The sequence below is a fragment of the Vicia villosa genome, linkage group LG3, assembly GCF_029867415.1.
Source record: "Vicia villosa cultivar HV-30 ecotype Madison, WI linkage group LG3, Vvil1.0, whole genome shotgun sequence".
NCBI lineage: Eukaryota > Viridiplantae > Streptophyta > Magnoliopsida > Fabales > Fabaceae > Vicia > Vicia villosa.
In genome coordinates, this window is record NC_081182.1 from 70674368 (window position 1) to 70693671 (window position 19304).

Consider the following 19304-nt stretch of genomic DNA (forward strand, 5'->3'; position numbering starts at 1 on the left):
TATTTATAGAATTCAAAATTAATTAATTCACTTATTATCATAAAACACTTAATTTTCAATCAAAAGTCAAATTCTATTATGATCACTAAAAATTATAATTAATTGTATTTAACATCTTTAAAATCTTTTTAAAAAACTAGCTAATTTAGAACCGTTTTTAATTTAAGATACAATAATTTAAAATATTCTATTATAATAATAATTAATTAATAATAATTTTGCGGGTTAAAACTAATTTTTCAGGAATAATGTGCGTCACTAATTATAATTTATATAATTTAAAGTTTTCAAATTTGTAAACATGCTCACAGAGATGATAACAATTTCGTTGAGTTCTTATTGAATATTAAGTCTCTTGTCAAAAAAAAATTCATTTGACTAATGGTATGTTAAAAAATAGTACTCTAATTCCTCTCTTGAGTAGGGGTGGACATCAGTTCGGGTCCAAATCCTCAATCTGGCCCAACCCTCGGGTAACATATTCTGGCCCAATTCCGACCAGATTAACAATCGGTTTTTAGGTTTGAGTATCTGGATCGGTTTATTTCGGATTTCATTTGCGGTTGGGCCCAATCCAAAATCCAGCCCAAGTAGTAAATCCAATAGATTTTTTTTCTATTTTTCTAAATTCTTTTTTTAAAAAAAATAAATGGACCTCTAAAATTTCAAGCCCAATTAAAACCCAATATAAATTTTATTTTAATTTTAAAAATGGAAAAATTAACTGGTTTTTTATAAAAAGAACTATTGATTATTTGGATAAGTGATAATTATTTGCTCAAAATCAAATAAAATAGATGAATATTTTCATGATATTGAAAACTAAATCATCCAAAAGCAATATTAAATAACATTACAAATGAAACTAAATCATTACCCTACCATACATAAATCACAAATTTAATAAAATAAATACAAAATCAAAACCAATACAAATTGAGAATTAACTAAAACATATTTGAATCTAGCACCAGTCATTGAAACAAAAACTTATAAGTTATTAGAGAATTACAAAAACTTACGGAACTATTTTTTTTCAAAAACTTACTCTCTTTTTTCATTGCAACAAACCTTTAGACAAGAAGTTTAAGTCAACCTTTAGTGAAATTTTAAAAAATCCAATAAATATTCAAAAGTTAAACAAAACTCATAAATACTAACAATAATTACAATTCCAATAATGATTTTGTCAACAAGAAAAACAATTCTATTAATGATAAATTAATATTAAATAAATGATACTCCCGCCTCCGTTTTTTATTATAAGTCGTTTTGGAAAAAAAAATTGTATTTAAATATAAGTCGCTTTTCAATTCCAATGAATAATTAATGCTACTTTTCCTATTATATCCTTGAATATTTATTATTCTCTCTCCTTTCAATTATATAAATTTATCTTCCATATGTTATTAATGAAGGATAATTTTGTAAAAACTTTCATAATTTCTCATTTTCATACAATAATTATTATTTTTCTTAAACTGTGTGAAAAGTCTAAAACGACTTATAATAAAAAAACGGAGGGAGTAAATATTTGATTTGCCTGAACAACATAAAAAATCATAAATTCTCATAAATCATCCAATAACACATAAAAAAAAGAATGATTTATCAGGAAAAATTTATAATTCATTAAAATAAGGAAAAAACGTTAAAAGGGGTATTAAACGGAGGAGAGAGTAGAATTAACTTGAACAACACAGTGATGGAAAATATTTCTAATGATTTCTTAATCTTTAGGACCCATTCTTTGAAATAACTAATAAGAGAGCCATTATATACTTCTGCAAAGCAAATTGTAGGAAAAGTACTATAAAGACCATAAAATTAACCAGCATAAGAAACCATTCATATATATAATATGAACGTGATAATAAACAATGAAACTAAAAAACTTATAGTGGAATAATGTTGGTCTATACCACTAGTATAGTTATGAAATGCTCAAAGATAACTGCTAAAAACCCTATTGCTGGAAAGACAATTCACACCTGACCCATCATAGATAATCACAAATAAGAAAGCATGAGAAACAGAAATAATGAAAATAATAATCACAGTTAACAGGCTCGGCTTGTATGAAAGTTAGCTTTACTTGAATTATAAAAGTTAGCTTTACCTGTATAAAAGTTAGGGCTTCGTTACTGTGACTTCAACCTGAACCCTTGAGATAGTGTAGCTCTCAACCAGAAGATCTTCCATATTATAAACAAGTTTTGCCTGTATATAAACAACAAGCCAATAGTCAAACTATGATATTATGATATTAAACCAGCTTTCTAAACAAGCAAAAGAAAATACACTCTACACCAATCAAAAAGAGAAATAGGAAAAATCTTCAACAACTAATCAAAAAGAGGAATAGGAAAAATCTTCAAAAACTATGTAGTTAGAATAATTCCTCACATTAAATTTTTAACAATATATTTGTTGTTTAGAGGGTTACCTTTTCAAGACCTATAATTTCAGAACACTTCAGTGATCTTTCAAAGCTGCAACAAGTATATGCAAATTAGAAAACAACTATGAGAGAATAATCAAAACCTTACAAAAGATAAAAACCAAAGGCTAATGTCAAAGCCTTAACAACTAATACCTTAAAAGAAGAATCATTCTTCATTACATCTTTTTGTTGAACCTCTAAATCAAAGCACAACTAAAATAAAAACAAATCTCACTTAATATTAAAGTTCACAAAACTCAAATGCAAACCCTGGATCTAGATCACTTATAGAGAAAAAAACTAAATAACAACCCTTAAAAGTTAAAAATCAACAAAAACTAACCTTTTGTAAGATTTAAGGTCATCAAAGAAGAACCACATCTTGTAGCTTCAAGTCTTGGCACTTGAAAATAAATTATTTACGAAAGAAAAATTAAAATGAAAAGATGATGAAGAAGGAAAATAGTGATAAGACGATGACAAGAAAAAGAGGCAAATCTGAAACACAAAGGGCAAATAGAGATACCATTACACAAAGGTGGCGGAGACAAGAGAAGAAGGAAGACAAAGTGAGAGACTAAGAGAAAAGAAATTAGGGTTGTGCTGAGGGGAAAACTCTTACCAGTAAACTAGTAACAAACCCGTGTATACGCACGGGTTCTGTTCTGTTACACGCATTTGGATACATCATTTATTTTAAATAAAATGTTAAGAAAGAAAAATATATTTAGATAACTAATTGATTATTTCGTATAAAAATATTTAGATCAATAATATAATTTTTCACGTATACCATTTTTGGATCAAAAATATTTGATCATAAATACCATTTATGGTATATAAAAATATTTAAATCAATAATAATTTTTTCCCCGTATACAGACTTCATTTTTGTTTAGGTATCATTTACAAAAATATTTGGATCAATAGTAAATTTCGTATATAAAAATATTTAGATCAATAGTAGATTTTTTCCTGTATATCATTTTTGAATAAAAAATATTTGGATCATAAATACCATTTTTCGTAAATAATATATTTTTTCCGTATATAAATATTATTTTTGTTTAGGTATCATTTACAAAAATATTTGGATCAATATTAAATTTTCGTATATAAAAAATATATAGATCAATAATGGATTTTTTCCCATATACCATTTTTGGATAAAAAATATTTAATCATAAATACCATTTCTAGTATATAAAAATATTTAGATCAATAATAGTTTTTATTCCTATATACAAACTTCATTTTTGTTTAGGTATCATTTGCAAAAATATTTGAATTAATAATAAATTTCGTATATAAAAATATTTAGATCAATAGTAAATTTTTTCCCATATACCTGAATAAAAAATATTTGGATCATAAATACTATTTTTCGTAAATAATAGATTTTTTTCCGTGTACAAATATTATTTTTGTTTAGATATCATTTACAAAAACATTTGGATCAATATTAAATTTTCGTATATAAAAATATTTCGAACAATAATAGATTTTTTTTCCGTATACAAATATTATTTTTGTTTAGATATCATTTACAAAAATATTTGGATCAATATTAAATTTTCATATATACAAATATTTTGATCAATAATAATTTTTTTTTCCGTATGTCATTTTTGGATCAAAAATATTTGATCATAAATACCATTTCTCATATATAAAAATATTTAGATCAATATTAAATTTTTTCCCCGTATACAGACTTCATTTTTGTTTAGGTATCATTTACAAAAATATTTGGATCAATAGTAAATTTCGTATATAAAAATATTTAAATCAATAGTAAATTTTTTCCCGTATACCATTTTAAAATAAAAATATTTGGATCACAAATACCATTTTTTTGTAAATAATAGATTTTTTCCGTATACAAATATTATTTTTGTTTAAGTATCATTTACAAAAAAAAAACTGGATCAATATTAAACTTTCGTATATAAAAATATTTAGATCAATAATAGATTTTTTGAATAAATTTTTCCCGTATACCATTTTTGAATAAAAAATATTTGGATCATAAATACTATGTTTCCTATATAAAAATATATAGATCAATAATAGATTTTTTTGTGGAAGAAAGAAGTGAGAAAGTGATGAAAGAGAAAAATAATGCCTTAGCCCTAACCTCACCTTAGCCCTAACCTATAGTTGGGATGTGCAACAAATAGACATAAATAATGCATTCCTCAATGGAGTTCTACATGAAGAAATCTATATGCAACAGCCACCTGACTTTGAAAATGAAAATAAAGCTTTGGTTTGTAAATTGAATAGAGCTTTGTATGGGCTAAAGCAGACACCTATGTCCTGGTACGAAAAACTACATCAAACACTCTTTCATTTTGGTTTTATTGCAAGCAGGTGTGATCATTCATTCTTCATCTACAATCATCAAGGTGTTACCCTTTATGTTCTGGTGTATGTTGATGACATTCTGGTCATAGGATCATCTGTACATTTGATTCACAAGTTGATCAACCAACTTCATGATCAGTTTGCTTCAAAGAAGCTTGGTAAGCCTGGATATTTTCTAGGTCTGGAGGTTTATTATCAAAGCAATGGCTCTCTTGTGCTAACACAAACAAAATACATCAATGATCTGCTCTCTAGAGTAAGTATGGGAATTACAAATGGAGTATCTGTGCCTATGCCCAATCATTGCAAACCAAGTAAGTTTGGTACTGACTTCTTGGAAGAGCCTCACATTTACAAATCTGTTGTGGGAGCTTTACAATATATTACACTTACTAGACCATATATAGCTTATTGTGTTAATAAGGTATGTCAATTCATGGCTACTCCTTTGCAAATTCATTGGAGCATAGTAAAGAGGATCTAGCGCTATCTAAGTGGCTCTGCTACAATGGGTTTGCTTTTATCTCCAGCAACTCCAAGTCAATCTTTGTCTCTCAGAGCCTACAGTGATTTTGATTGGGCTAATGACCCAGTTGATAGAAGATCAACTTCAGGCACTTGTATCTTCATTGGTCCTAATTTGATTTCATGGAGCTCAAAGAAATAGACACTTGTTGCTAAGTCCAGTGCATAAGCAGAATATAGCACTTTGGCACATACTACTGTAGAGGTACTCTGGCTCGAATCCTTACTTACTGAACTGAAAATCAAATATTTCTCATCTACACTACTTTGTGATAATGTCAGTGTTGTTCTACTTTCACATAATCCAATCTTACATGCTAGAACAAAGGATATATAGCTGGATGTCCACTTTGTTAGAGAGAGAGAGAGAGAGAGAGAGAGAGAGAGAGAGAGAGAGAGTAATGGCAAACAAGCTCAAGATACAACATGTGTCAGCTTCAGCTCAGCTTGCAGACACTATGACCAAGGCCCTTGCCAAGCATTACCTTCCAGGATTTAAGAAACAAGCTCAAATTTGTGCTACATTCACCATCTTGAGCTTGTGGGAGAGTATTAGGTGTATATTTGATATATTTACATTTTCACTATATCATATGTGTATGCCAGATGTTGCTACTTGTTAGGCTGACTTGGACTGTTATTAAGCAATTAGTCATTGGTAGATTTTGTTAGTTTTTGACCAATAGCGTTGTACAAGTTAAATACCTCATCTGTGATTGTAATTGTATTGAACACATTACACAAAGTGTATTGGTAATGAAAATCCGTTGAAAGAATGCAAAGCATTCTTGAGTTCTAAAATATAATAACAGAAACATGAAATTACTGATCAAAATATTGAATATTAACGGGAACGTGAAGATATTGATCAAAATATTAAATATTAACGGGAGCATGAAGTTACTGAACAAAATATTGAATATTATCGGAAACATAAAGTTACTGATCAAAAAATATTTTTCATTAATTATGCATTCAATTAATTTTTTTCAATAACCATTAAAAATGGTGTCATTACAGCGTACCACACCAGTACCCGTGTGAACGGACATGTATCCCACTAGTTTTTCAATTAAGTTTTTATCTAATGATTTTAAATTATAGTAAACTACTTATTACATACATACAATGTACAACAAATGATTCAGAGAAACTTACTCAAAATCGAAGCTTTCGAAAACTTGTTGAGATGAGTAGAGGAAACACTTGTTTCGGTAACATCTCGAAGTATCACAAAACTTGCTTCAATAACTAGCTCAAAATGAAGGATTCAGAGATTTTGTGAATGAGATAGAAAGAGTTGAATGAAAATGAAGTATGAGGAGTTCTGTCCGCGTCAAATATATACTTAAATCAGGTTCAAATATGCATCTCTAAACCCCCTAACTTAAATAATAGGGTTGATTCAGAGAGGCATAAGAGTGCTTTAAGAAATATTCAGTTAGATTGAATAGACAATTGAAAACTAAAAGGACAAAGTCAAGAGATAAAGATGGAAGAAAAGTGACCTGACCAATGTCACTTAATATAAACATGTTCGAAATGAGAGGGTAGCTGTTAGTTTCTTTATTATAAATGAGACAAATTAATATAAACATGTTCGAAATGAGAGGGTACTACTAACAACGTGAGACATTCTTGTCGATGAGGCACTTATAGCCTTAAAATTCCAATATCCGCTACCTCCATTATGTGTAAAATCAAAAGCTAATTCGTGAGGTTGGTAGAATCTCAAGCTCAGAAAAGGATATGGCTCCGAACTAACTCATAATTCTTATGAAGGTGTTAGCTGAAGATTTCGTTTTGTAGTATTTGTCCTTCGAAGAAGTAGAAAATCGAAGGAAAGATGGTTACTGATAGCCATCCCTTAAAAATAAAAGAATGGCTACTGATGGTCATGCTTCGAGAATAAAGATTTCTAAGTTCGCTATGAAGATAATGAATACTGAAAGCTAGTGAAAAGTATGTGTCTTCGGGGACTTAGACAAAATTTATAAATATATTCAAGTATTACTACTTAGCGTGTTTTCGTAGTGTTTTAATACACTGCCACGCGTCGAAGACGGACTCAGGCGGGAAGATTTGAAATTCGAAGACGGTTTCGTAACTGTCCAAGTAACAGATGGCGTCGCTAGAAGTTCTTATGAGAAACGTGGCAGCAGATTAGTGTAGGACCGTTAAGGTCGAAACTAGTATAAATAGGAGTCTTAATGTTAGGATTCTGTGTGTTCATTTTGTACAAATCACTCACATATTTACTCAAGTATCAAGCGTTAAGAGAAAGAGTTCGCTGAGAAAATGTACGTATGACACCACCACTTTAATACATGTGTATTATCTTTTGTTTTCAAATATCTTCCAGAATTACTGCATTTCGTTTACTTCTTGCCATTTACATTTCTGTATCTTTACTTTAATGTCATTTACTTTCGAATTACTTTCATGTTATTTACTTTCAAAGTCTTTAACGTTTCTGCAGTTTAAGATTCTTTACGTTTTAATAGTCCTTTTAATTTCATATGTTATGTTACTTATCTTTTCGTTGAAGTCACATTTATATATAACAAAGTGATTATCAAGACTATTTGTTCTTTAATCGAACAACGCTTATTGAAGAAGACAAATCATGAATATGGTTCGAATGAACATTGATAACAATCTTCTTGACTATGTGTCCTAGGATCAATCTAGTCGATCCTGCGAGTAACCAAATCATATTTATTATAGTTTGGAAGACTAGCGGTTGTTTACCGGAAATCACCGTAAACAAATTGGCACGCCCAGTGGGACAGTGTCAAAGACAGATTGTTTTAATCAATTGCTTTATTTTTGTCTAGACAATATCAAGATCTTGTATGAACCTTAGGAACGGTAAATTAAAGAACAGTGCACAACCGATTCCCAAACGAAGGTACAACAAGAAAATGGTCGTTACGGCCAGTGCAGGGGGTGATCGAGATCCCCCACAAGGTTCAGGATCAGGAGCGGCAAATTCGACTTCTACTCAAGGAACACGAGATGCAACGGGTCCAAATGGATCGAGACCTGCAGATAATTCCCAGGCTTTGCCTGAAAATAATACAGGGCCTTCAGGGACTATTCCAGTTTCAGTGTCGACAACCGCACCCTCATCCACAAGCGCAGAGGACGTATTGTTTGCCTCGACAAATGCTGCAAATAATTTGTCTGGTCAAGGCACGAATTCTGCTTTCGAATGGAGACCAAATAGTTCATATGGAATGCCATACCCATATGGAACAGGCGTACGAGGGGCAGGATCTATATATGCCCCAACTAACAATGCGACATTTTCACCGAATGTTAGTTCAGTGGGTCGAAGTGCCCATAACACTAGTTTTTCTACCCAGGTGCCCCACTTTACCACAAATAACCAAGCAGCATTTCGACAAGAAATGGATGCAAGCAACCATGATATGGTAGGGGTTTTGGCCAGAGAATTGACTTCAGTTTTAAGCCCACTAATGGCAAATGTTACTACTACAAATAGAGAAAACATGGAGACTTTCCAAAAGATATCATCTCAAATGAATCGAATGGCGGAATTCATGGGAGTAACACCACCTAAAAGGAAAGACAAACAGCCTTCGAATCAAGAAGAGAGGCCCATTTTGGAACGTGTACAAGATATAGTTCCGTCATCTAGGACAGCCACTAGGGATGTAGGCCCCTCACGAAGAACAGAGATGTTCGAAGGAACTCCAGTAATTAACTTAGAAGCTTCAAATCAAAGAGCCGTCCCCGTTCGACAGGAAACGGAGGAGGAGCGACCCAGATTAAGGATTGTGGGTAGGAACGAACACCCAGATGAGGTTGTTCAAAGAGTCAGAAGAGAAAATCTGGCTACAGAAAATAACTTAACTGCCATGATAGAAAGGGTTATGGCCAATAATGGCCTTAGTACTGGACTTAGACGTCCAAACTATACATCCCCTATATCAGATTATATCATGCAGACAGAATTGCCTAGGGGCACTAAGGTACCCAAATTTACAAAATTTTCAGGCGAAACTAATGAGTCAACGGTGGAACATATTGCTAGATATTTGACAGAAGCAGGAGACTTAGCGGGAAACGAGGATTTAAGGATCAAATATTTCCCTAGTTCGCTGACAAAGAATGCCTTCATTTGGTTTACTACTTTGCCACCAAATTCGATAGATACATGGGCATACTTGGAAAGGCTTTTCCATGAGCAATTCTACATGGGTCAAACTAAGATAAGTTTGAAAGAATTGGCCAGTGTTAAAAGAAAATTCACAGAAACAATTGATGATTATTTGAATAGGTTCCGTTTGTTGAAATCAAGGTGTTTTACAACAGTCCCAGAGCATGAACTTGTCGAAATGGCTGCAGGTGGTCTAGATTATTCAATAAGAAAGAAACTAGATACCCAATACCTTAGGGACATGGCCCAATTAGCAGACAGGGTTCGACAAGTCGAACGCCTGAAGGCAGAAAAAGTTAGGGCGAATAAAAGTTATAAGAAAGAAAGAGTAGCGTACGTCGAAGCCGAGGACGCTGATGATGAGTCTTTCAATGACTCATATAGCCCTGAAGAAGTCGAAATAGACTTGGCTGAATTGAAAGAAGCGCCACCTTACGCCTGCAAATTGCTAAATCCTGCAAATGGAAAAAACCCAGTAGAAAACGATAAGAATGATAGGTTCCCTAAGGAAACTTATACATTCGACATTACCAAGTGTGATGAAATATTTGATTTATTGGTAAAGGATGGCCAAATGATACTACCTCCAAATTCAAAAATTCCTCCGTTGGAACAACAGAAGAAAAGAGGTTTTTGTAAATATCATGGGTTTTTAGGCCATAAAACTTCTCAATGTTTTCTTTTCAGGGATCTAATTCAAAATGCTCTCAATGATGGAAGGTTGAGGTTTGCTGACAAGACCAAGAGTCATATGAGGGTCGATACCAATCCCCTGAACATTGCTGACGCTAGCCTCTGTGAGGTAGAAGATATCAACATGGTGGAGGCATCTGAAGTTGAAGTTGTGGAAACTAAAGCAATGTTCAATGGAAAGCAGGCTACTGAAAGCCTAAAAGGTGACATAGTCTTCAACACTGTTGTTGAAGAATCTTCCAAGACAGAAATAACTGAAGCATCGAAGGAAGAAAACAGTGAGGCCACTGAAGACCTCAGGATGAAACTCCAGAAAATCCAGATCTCTGAAGTTCCTCCAGCAGCGGTTAACATGGTCAGCGCCAGACGACCAGTCACTGAATTTGGCGAATTAGAGACATGACTGACGAGGCAAAATGGGGGCATCGAAGTTCCCCCAAGAACCGAAAGCCTCAAAGAATATCTCTGGAATTGCCACGAGAGAAATGGTGGTAAGCAATGGATGTGTCCAAGGTGTTCGATCATGCTGAATCGAAGGGTCGAAGCCAACTTCGAAAGGGTTCGACGCGAAAGATGGGAACACCCAGGAAGAGAGCCAAATCCCCTACTACAACTGTACCCAAAGATGGAGGAAAGCTTGGTAGGATTTTTGGTCAGATGCCATAAAGAAAACACTGAAGTTGCTCTGTGCCCAAGATGTGGGGCAGTCTATGATGAAATGCTAGCACGATCATTCGAACGTGTGTACTGCTACATGAGTCGAGAAACTCAGGGGTTGCGTCCTAACCTGTACGGTTTCGACATATGGACTCCAACAAAGAGGCCTGATAGCCCACACCCCAGAGCTCGAAGGGTAACTTTCAAAATCCCTGCAGATGCGCCAAGGGATAGGTGGGTGCAAGCTGATGCAAGAACCAACAAATGGCGAAGTTGGGACCAAGGTGTTAGAACTGCAATGGCATATAGGAAACAATTTCAAAGACCAAATCGAGAGGTGTATCGATTGGAGAATTATAAAGGAAAAAATCCTATGTCTCGGTCCCAGTGGAGAAGGCATCAGAGAATAAAAAAGGCTCAGAAGGAATACAGGCCAAGAGAAGCTGGAGAATCTAGTAGCAACCAAGTCCCATACCAGGGGGCAAAGTCAAACAAACCTCCGGTGGAACGCAGATTATTCGAAGCTGAAAAACTCTTGGATGAAGAAGAAAAGATGCGTTCAAATTCCTGGAAAGAAGAGGATAGAATGACAAATGATTTTGATTCTGATGGAGTGTCATCTATAAACTTGAATTGCAATGTTGTTTCCGTACTCCCTCACGAGTTTAATCAGGAAACTGAAGTGGAAGACTGTGAAGAGGCTGATATCGAAGAAATGACAAAACACAGACCTGTGTGTTACTATGTGCTGAATAATGGTGCAGTAGAAGAACAGAATGCTTTCTTCGAAAGGCCTGATGAGGGTATGCGAAATCATTTGAAGCCACTCTATATCAGGGCTAAGATTGAGAACGTTGGCATTAATAAGTCCTAGTTGATGGGGGAGCAGCAGTGAACCTAATGCCTCAATACATGCTAAAAAGAATAGGTATGTTCGATACGGATATAAGGCCACATAACATGGTTTTATCTAACTACGAAGGCAAAATAGGACAAACACTGGGAGTCGTTCAGGTCAATTTGACAGTAGGCTCAGTTACCAGGCCAACCATGTTCATGGTTATACCAGCAAAAGCAAACTACAACCTTTTGCTTGGTAGGGAATGGATTCATGGGGTAGCAGCTGTGCCCTCAACAATGCATCAGAGGGTGACAATTTGGAGAGAAGATGGTATAGTGGAGAATATCGAAGGTGATCAGAGTTACTACATGGCTGAAGTTAACCAGGTGAACAAAACCAACTTCGATAGGAACCTGGCAAACATAGGCCCTTGTCATGCTGCAGAAGAGATGTATACCCCAAATAAAAATGCATTGTACTATTTAACTTTACACCCAAATGGATTCCAATGGGATAGAGAGATCATGGATGGTCCACCGGATACAGCACCATTGGAGAATTATCCGACAGTACGGCCAACAGGCTGGGACGATGACATTAATCATGTCTGAGTCTTCGTTCTTCGAAAAGATTTCGGCCTATGTGGCCGAGAACAAAAGGAAGGAGGCTCTCGAAGCCGAACTATCAAATACAAAGATAGATGCAGTTCTAACCAAAGAAGGAATAACAGAATTGGAGATACGTACGAGTTTCGAACTCCCTGAACACACGGCTCCAGACGAAGAGATCATAAGAGAAGAACCAAACCAAAGGTTGGATGCAATATACGACGAGGAACCTTTGGGATTCGAAAAAGACCCAATGGCGTCGAACATAAAGATGTTGGCCCAAGATCCACTTGAAGAAGTAAATCTTGGAGACAATGATAAAAAAAGGATAACATATATCAGCGCGAAACTAGAACCAGAATTGAAAGCAACGGTCATCAAAATGCTGAAAGAAAACAGAGATTGTTTTGCTTGGGACTATGATGAGATGCCTGGTCTAGGAAGGGATTTAGTCGAACTAAAATTACCAATAAAAGAATGGAAGAAGCCCATAAAGCAAACTCCCAGAAGATTCGCGCCAGAGATTCACTCGAAGATTAAAGCAGAGGTCGAAAGACTCTTACGTTGCAAATTTATCCAAACTACAAGGTATGTTGAGTGGATTGCTAATATAGTACCTGTAATTAAAAAGAATGGCTCATTAAGAGTATGCATAGACTTTCGTGACCTTAATGCAGCTACTCCTAAAGACGAGTATCCCATGCTTGTAACAGAAATGCTAGTAGACTCAGCCGCAGGTTTTGAGTATTTGAGCATGTTGGATGGATATTCGGGATATAATCAAATTTTTATAGCAGAAGATGATGTATCCAAGACAGCATTTCGTTGCCCAGGGGCAATAGGCACTTACGAATGGGTTGTGATGCCTTTTGGTTTGAAAAACGCTGGGGCAACTTATCAAAGAGCAATGAATTCTATATTTCATGACTTTATAGAAACATTCATGCAAGTGTATATAGATGACATTGTGGTAAAATCTACCTCGGGTATGAGTCATCTCGATCATCTGAGCCAATCATTCGAAAGAATGAGGAAATATGGCTTGAAGATGAACCCCCTTAAATGTGCTTTCTTTGTGCAGGCAGGTGATTTCTTGGGGTTCGTAGTCCACAAAAAAGGGATAGAAATTAACCAGAATAAGACGAAAGCCATTAGGGAAACCAAGTCCCCATCCACGAAGAAAGAACTACAATCATTATTGGGTAAGATAAATTTCTTAAGGAGATTTATCTCTAACTTGAGTGGACGCACGCAAGCTTTCTCACCTCTACTTCGGCTTAAGCAAGGAAAATTCGAATGGCGTGCTGAACATCAAGAAGCTTTCGATCAGATAAAGCAATACTTGACTTGTCCACCAATTCTGTCTCCCCCAAATGGGAAGAAGCACATGCGCCTATACATTTCAGCGTCAGATAAAACAATAGGCAGCATGCTGGCCCAGGAAGATGAGAATGGCATCGAGAGAGCCATTTATTACTTAAGTAGAGTACTCAATGATGCAGAGACTAGATATACTGATATAGAAAAACTCTGCCTTTGTTTGTATTTCTCCTGTATCAAACTTAAGTATTATATAAAGCCAGTTGATGTATACGTTTCATCTCATTGTGATGTTATTAAACATATGTTATCTAAGCCAATACTACATAGTCGAATTGGCAAGTGGGCTTTGGCCCTTACTGAATATTCATTAATATTTCAGCCTCTCAAGGCAATGAAAGGTCAGATTGTGTCAGACTTCATTGTCGACCATGCGGTGGTTGAGAATCATCAGCATTATGTGGACTTAAAACCTTGGAAGTTATACTTCGATGGTTCAACGCATAGAGAGGGTACTGGGGTTGGAATGTTGATAATTTCTCCTGATGGAATTCCAACAAAGCTCAAGTTTAAAATCGAAGGTCCATTATGCTCCAACAATGAAGCTGAATACGAAGCATTAATTGCTGGACTTGAGGCTTTGTTAGAATTGGGGGCAACTAGAGTCGGAATTAAAGGAGACTCCGAATTGGTCATCAAACAATTGACAAAGGAGTACAAGTGTATCAAAGAGAATTTGATCATGTATTTTGTCATCGCAAATAGGCTACTCAAGAAATTCGAATATGTGGAATTAAAACACGTATCAAGGGTGAATAACCAGGAAGCAAACGACTTGGCACAATTAGCTTCAGGATATAAAGTATCAAAAGAAAAGTTGGAAGAATTGATTGAAGTAAGAGGAAGAGCAATGTTTACTAAACTTTCGCCAAGTGATCTAGAGAACTCACAATTGGGTTATGCCAACAAAGAACAATTCGAAGTACTAAATATAGACTCGTTGGCAGACACAGATTGGAGGAGTCCAATTATTAACTACCTAAAAAGCCCTTCGACGGATACAGACAGGAAAATCAAGTATAGAGCATTGTCATATTTTCTGATGGGAAATGAATTGTTCAAGAAAACTCCTGAAGGGGTATTGCTGAAATGCTTCGGTGAAGCAGAAGCATATTTGGCTCTGTCGAACGTACATAGTGGGGCATGTGGTGCGCATCAAGCAGGGCACAAAATGAAATGGCTCTTGTTTCGTTATGGGATGTATTGGCCTTCGATGTTAAAGGATTCCATAGAGTTTGCGAAAGGGTGCCAAGAGTGCCAAGAACATGCAGGTATCCAACATGCTCCAGCAAACGAATTAAGTACGATAGTAAAACCATGGCCTTTCAGGGGATGGGCATTAGATTTGATTGGAGAAATTCACCCCAAGTCATCTAAAGGTCAAAGGTACATTTTGGTAGGAATAGACTATTTCACAAAATGGGTTGAAGCAATACCACTGGCAAATGTGGATCAAGAGGCTGTGATTGAGTTTATTCAGAAACACATTATATATAGGTTTGGAATCCCAGAAAGTATAACAACTGATCAGGGATCAGTCTTTACTGGACGAAAAATGCAAGACTTTGCCAGAGAAATAGGTTTCAAGTTATTTACTTCTACACCTTACTACGCTCAAGCAAATGGACAGGTTGAAGCAGCAAACAAAATAATAATTGGCCTTATTAAGAAACATGTGGGAAAGAAACCTAAGAGCTGGCATAAGACTTTAGATCAAGCACTCTGGGCTTGTCGGACATCTCCAAAAGAAGCTACAAATACAACTCCTTTCCAGTTGACGTTTGGACATGATGCAGTACTCCCAATTGAGATATGTTTGCAATCGGTAAGAATACAAAGACAAGCAGACATTCCTCCCAACGTATACTGGGAGTTAATGATGAATGAGTTAGTAGATTTGGACGAAGACAGACTTCGAGCACTGGAAATGATAAAAAGGCAAAAGGAAAGAGTGTCCAGAGCATATAATAAAAAGGTGAAAGGTAAAACTTTTGTTAATAATGACTTAGTCTGGAAAGTTATTTTACCTGTAGATCGAAAGAATCAGGCACTTGGTAAATGGTCCCCACATTGGGAAGGACCCTTTTGAATCTTGAAAGTATTCTCGAACAATGCTTACGAAATTGAAGAATTAGCCACTACAACGAGGAAGGGCTTTTAAAGCGCTTTTTTTGGCCTTTAACAGCGCTTTAAAGCGCTGCCAAAGCCAGCGCTGGCATAGGCTACGAAAGCGCTTTTAAAAGCGCTCTGGTAGGCCCCCCCTATAAGAGCGCTTTTCTGGAAAAAGCGCTCTTGTAGGCCCCCCTTTAAGAGCGCTTTTCAGGAAAAAGCGCTCTGGTAGGCCCCCCTTTAAGTGCGCTTTTTCCAGAAAAGCGCTGTGATAGGCCCCCCTGTGAGAGTAAAAAATAAAAAAAAAACGCAACATACTAAAGCGCTTTTGTAAAAGCGCTCTTATAGGGTGGGCTTTAAGAGCGCTTTTTCCAGAAAAAGCGCTCTGATAGCCCCCCCTATAAGAGCGCTTTTACAAAAGCGCTTTAGTATGTTGCTTTTTTTTTTTTTTTTTGCTTTTTTATTAATCTTTGGCAGCGCTTTTAAAAAGAAGCGCTTTAGTATGTGGGCCTTTAAGAGCGCTTTTTAGAAAGCGCTTTAGTAGCTAAATGAGGTATTTTAATGTGCAGCCTGTAATTTAATCCTCCCAGTCGACCTGTAATATTTTCGACCTGTAATATGTTTTCAGCCTGTAATATTTTCGACCTGTAATTTATTTTCGACGATATTATTTCAGCCATCAGTAAGACAATATATATATATACTAATATAATACCATTATAATATCCAAAATTATATATATACATCATTACAACATCAATTATATTATAGTACTTCAATTCGACACAAATCCTACATGAAAAAGCGCTTAATATAAAAATGACACAAATCCTCTTTTATTTCTTCCAACTTAAGTTTCGGGTATCCAGCGGCACGGAATTCGTCAAGGTACTACAAAACAAAAACAAAATATGAATGATACATTTAGTTAAATGTAATAAATTATATGAAATTATCTTAAGTTATAAATTCATACCGTGAGCGGAATCTCTAATTGATTTGCCTGAAGGATTTCTTTCATAAACCTCAATACAAAGTATCCGCAATCGTAACTGTTTTTCTGTTGCGGACACTACATAGAAAAACAAATAAGATTCTATAGTTGTGCATTGTTTTATCAAGTAGCATAAATATATTATAAGCAACATTGTGAAAAATAATGTACCTGCACTTGGATCCAAGTAATGTTGCTAGATTTAGTTCGGGATACCTGTGCGTCCCGTTGACTTCGGAACACTTGTATTGATCTAATTAACAAATATATAAAAGCATATGTTTAGATCAATCCCACAAATAAGTAAATATATATATAAATATACACGAATATATATTTAGAACGATCCCACTTACAAATCAACGATGTCCTTCATGGCCGGATAATTGGTCCATTCACCATTTACCGAATTCAGATAATACACGACTTCCCTTATAGGGTTGATAGCAAGCAGCAACCAGTGTGCTCTATAAATAAAAACAATAGGTTATATGAAAATTTTGCTATACACAAAAGAAACAGAGATTAGATGAACAAAGAATGAGAAACTAACCCTACTGGTCGGGTATTATACGCCCAAAGATGCAGACATTCTGTATTGCCGGTGGACATGAATCTATCGACTAATCGCTGTCTAACTGATTCCCGTTCCGAAGCAATTGCCATTGCGCTGCAGTGGGCGGAAGACACGAAACAGAATCTGTTAGACAACGGAGTCCCGCGCAACACTCTGTCATACAACAACCTTAAATAAAAACATAATAAACATTAGATTATTTTCATTGAAATGTGTAAATAAATTATATTGTGGGACTAATTAAATAATATATCGGATGAGGGAATATTACCGGATGTATGAGTGCATGTTATTGACGCCTAGTTGATCATGCTTAAAAATCTCCTCCAAGTCATCAAGTGTAATAAGTGACTTGAATTCAATACCGAAGACACTCTCATCCATAACGATTTCACGTAAAGCACCATCCTTCAAATCGGACATATCAACCATTGTTGCGAGCGTCGACCGGTACCGAGGCACAAAAGCACCGCCTTTTTTTCCCGCTGGCTTCGGAGGACCAGTGGGTGGTACGGTACGAACTTGCTGCGTCACTTGTTGTGACTCTCGAGCGGATGCCTAAAAATCATATAAGTTAGGTAAAATATAAAATCATGCAGATTTAGATTCAGATTAATTATTAACACTTTAAATGTACCTCTTTTAGTGATGCAACGGACTCCTCCTCCTGTAAAATCCCTTTACCCTTAACTGTGGGTTTTATAGGAGCAGTCTAAAATTAAAATGTAAAAAATAATTAATAAACGGTTTAGAATTGACATTCGAAAACTAAATGATTCATAATCGTTTTCAATATACCTCATCACTAATGGTAATGAGCTCCGAGGGCCATGCAACAAATGATCCTATTGCATCTCGCAGCAATGTCGTCTCTGAGACCATGTCAGGTACCGGTAGCATCGCATCATGATCTACTACAACATCCACCGATACTTTCAGGTGTCCATCCGGGAGCGGTCTATGGTGAAGTAAATCTCCCAAAGTGTTGTGCACTTTTCCCTTGCCAACTAGTCGATAACTCGGTTCCGATAAGTATAGTTGGCAAGATGAAATGCCCTAAACCAATAGTAAATATAAAGTCATTATCATTAATAAAATAGAACAATTTAAAAGGAAAAAAAATTATAATTACCTCGGGAAATTTCCTTTGATAGTTGATACTAGCCTTATCACTAGTTTCTTTCACCGATGAAGTGTTGCACTTTTCTCTCATATACGCCTCTTTATCTCTTTGCAATTCAGAGACTTGTGCTTGCAATTCCGCCAACTTTTGCAACACTTCTTCATTTGAAGGATTTCTTCTCCTAGGACTCTTGTAAAAAGAGGTTGGAGTCACACCATGACCCTTACCCCTCACCCGACCGGGATACTCAGGAGCATCTAGTGCTCTACTAAGTACGCTCCCCTCACCGGTGGATGCCGATTGCGACAAGGTCTCCTGTAATTCATTTACATTAAAAAATCATTTATATATTAAAAAACATTTGATTTAATTAAAGACACAGTATTATACTTACACATTCAGTAAAAACTCTCTGAACTTCGGGATCGACAGCATGATCCTTGCCCACACGAGCTTCCCTCCACAACACATGTTCAGGAAGTGAGGTTTCCTCACTTTTAGTCTCCTCTAACTATGCATTGACACAAATGATAAAATCGTCAAATAAAACACATTTAGACAATTAATTAAAACGCATTTCTATTTACTTACAATTTTATCCTCCAAGTGTGCATATCCCAAACGCCCTTTTTTGTATGGATATGCGGGTTTGGATGCTCTCGCACTATTCTTGGCACTCCTTTTCCGAAAATCTTCATCTCTTTGCTCTACAAACTTAGCCCAATCTTCTTCACCAATGAAGATCTCATACTTTTTTGGCCGTCCCGGTGCCTCTTCAAGAAAGTTTCCATCTTTATCCTT

At 35.5% G+C, this 19304-nt stretch overlaps 1 long non-coding RNA gene across 1 annotated transcript; it reads right to left on the bottom strand.

Moving 5' to 3' along the window:
- Positions 1–16574: 16574 nt before the first annotated feature.
- LOC131656064 (uncharacterized) lies at positions 16575–17041 on the bottom strand. Its single transcript, XR_009299962.1, has 3 exons — positions 16975–17041; positions 16786–16881; positions 16575–16700 (listed from the first exon to the last, which is right to left on the bottom strand). It is a non-coding gene; the product is annotated as an uncharacterized LOC131656064 (long non-coding RNA).
- Positions 17042–19304: the final 2263 nt, after the last annotated feature.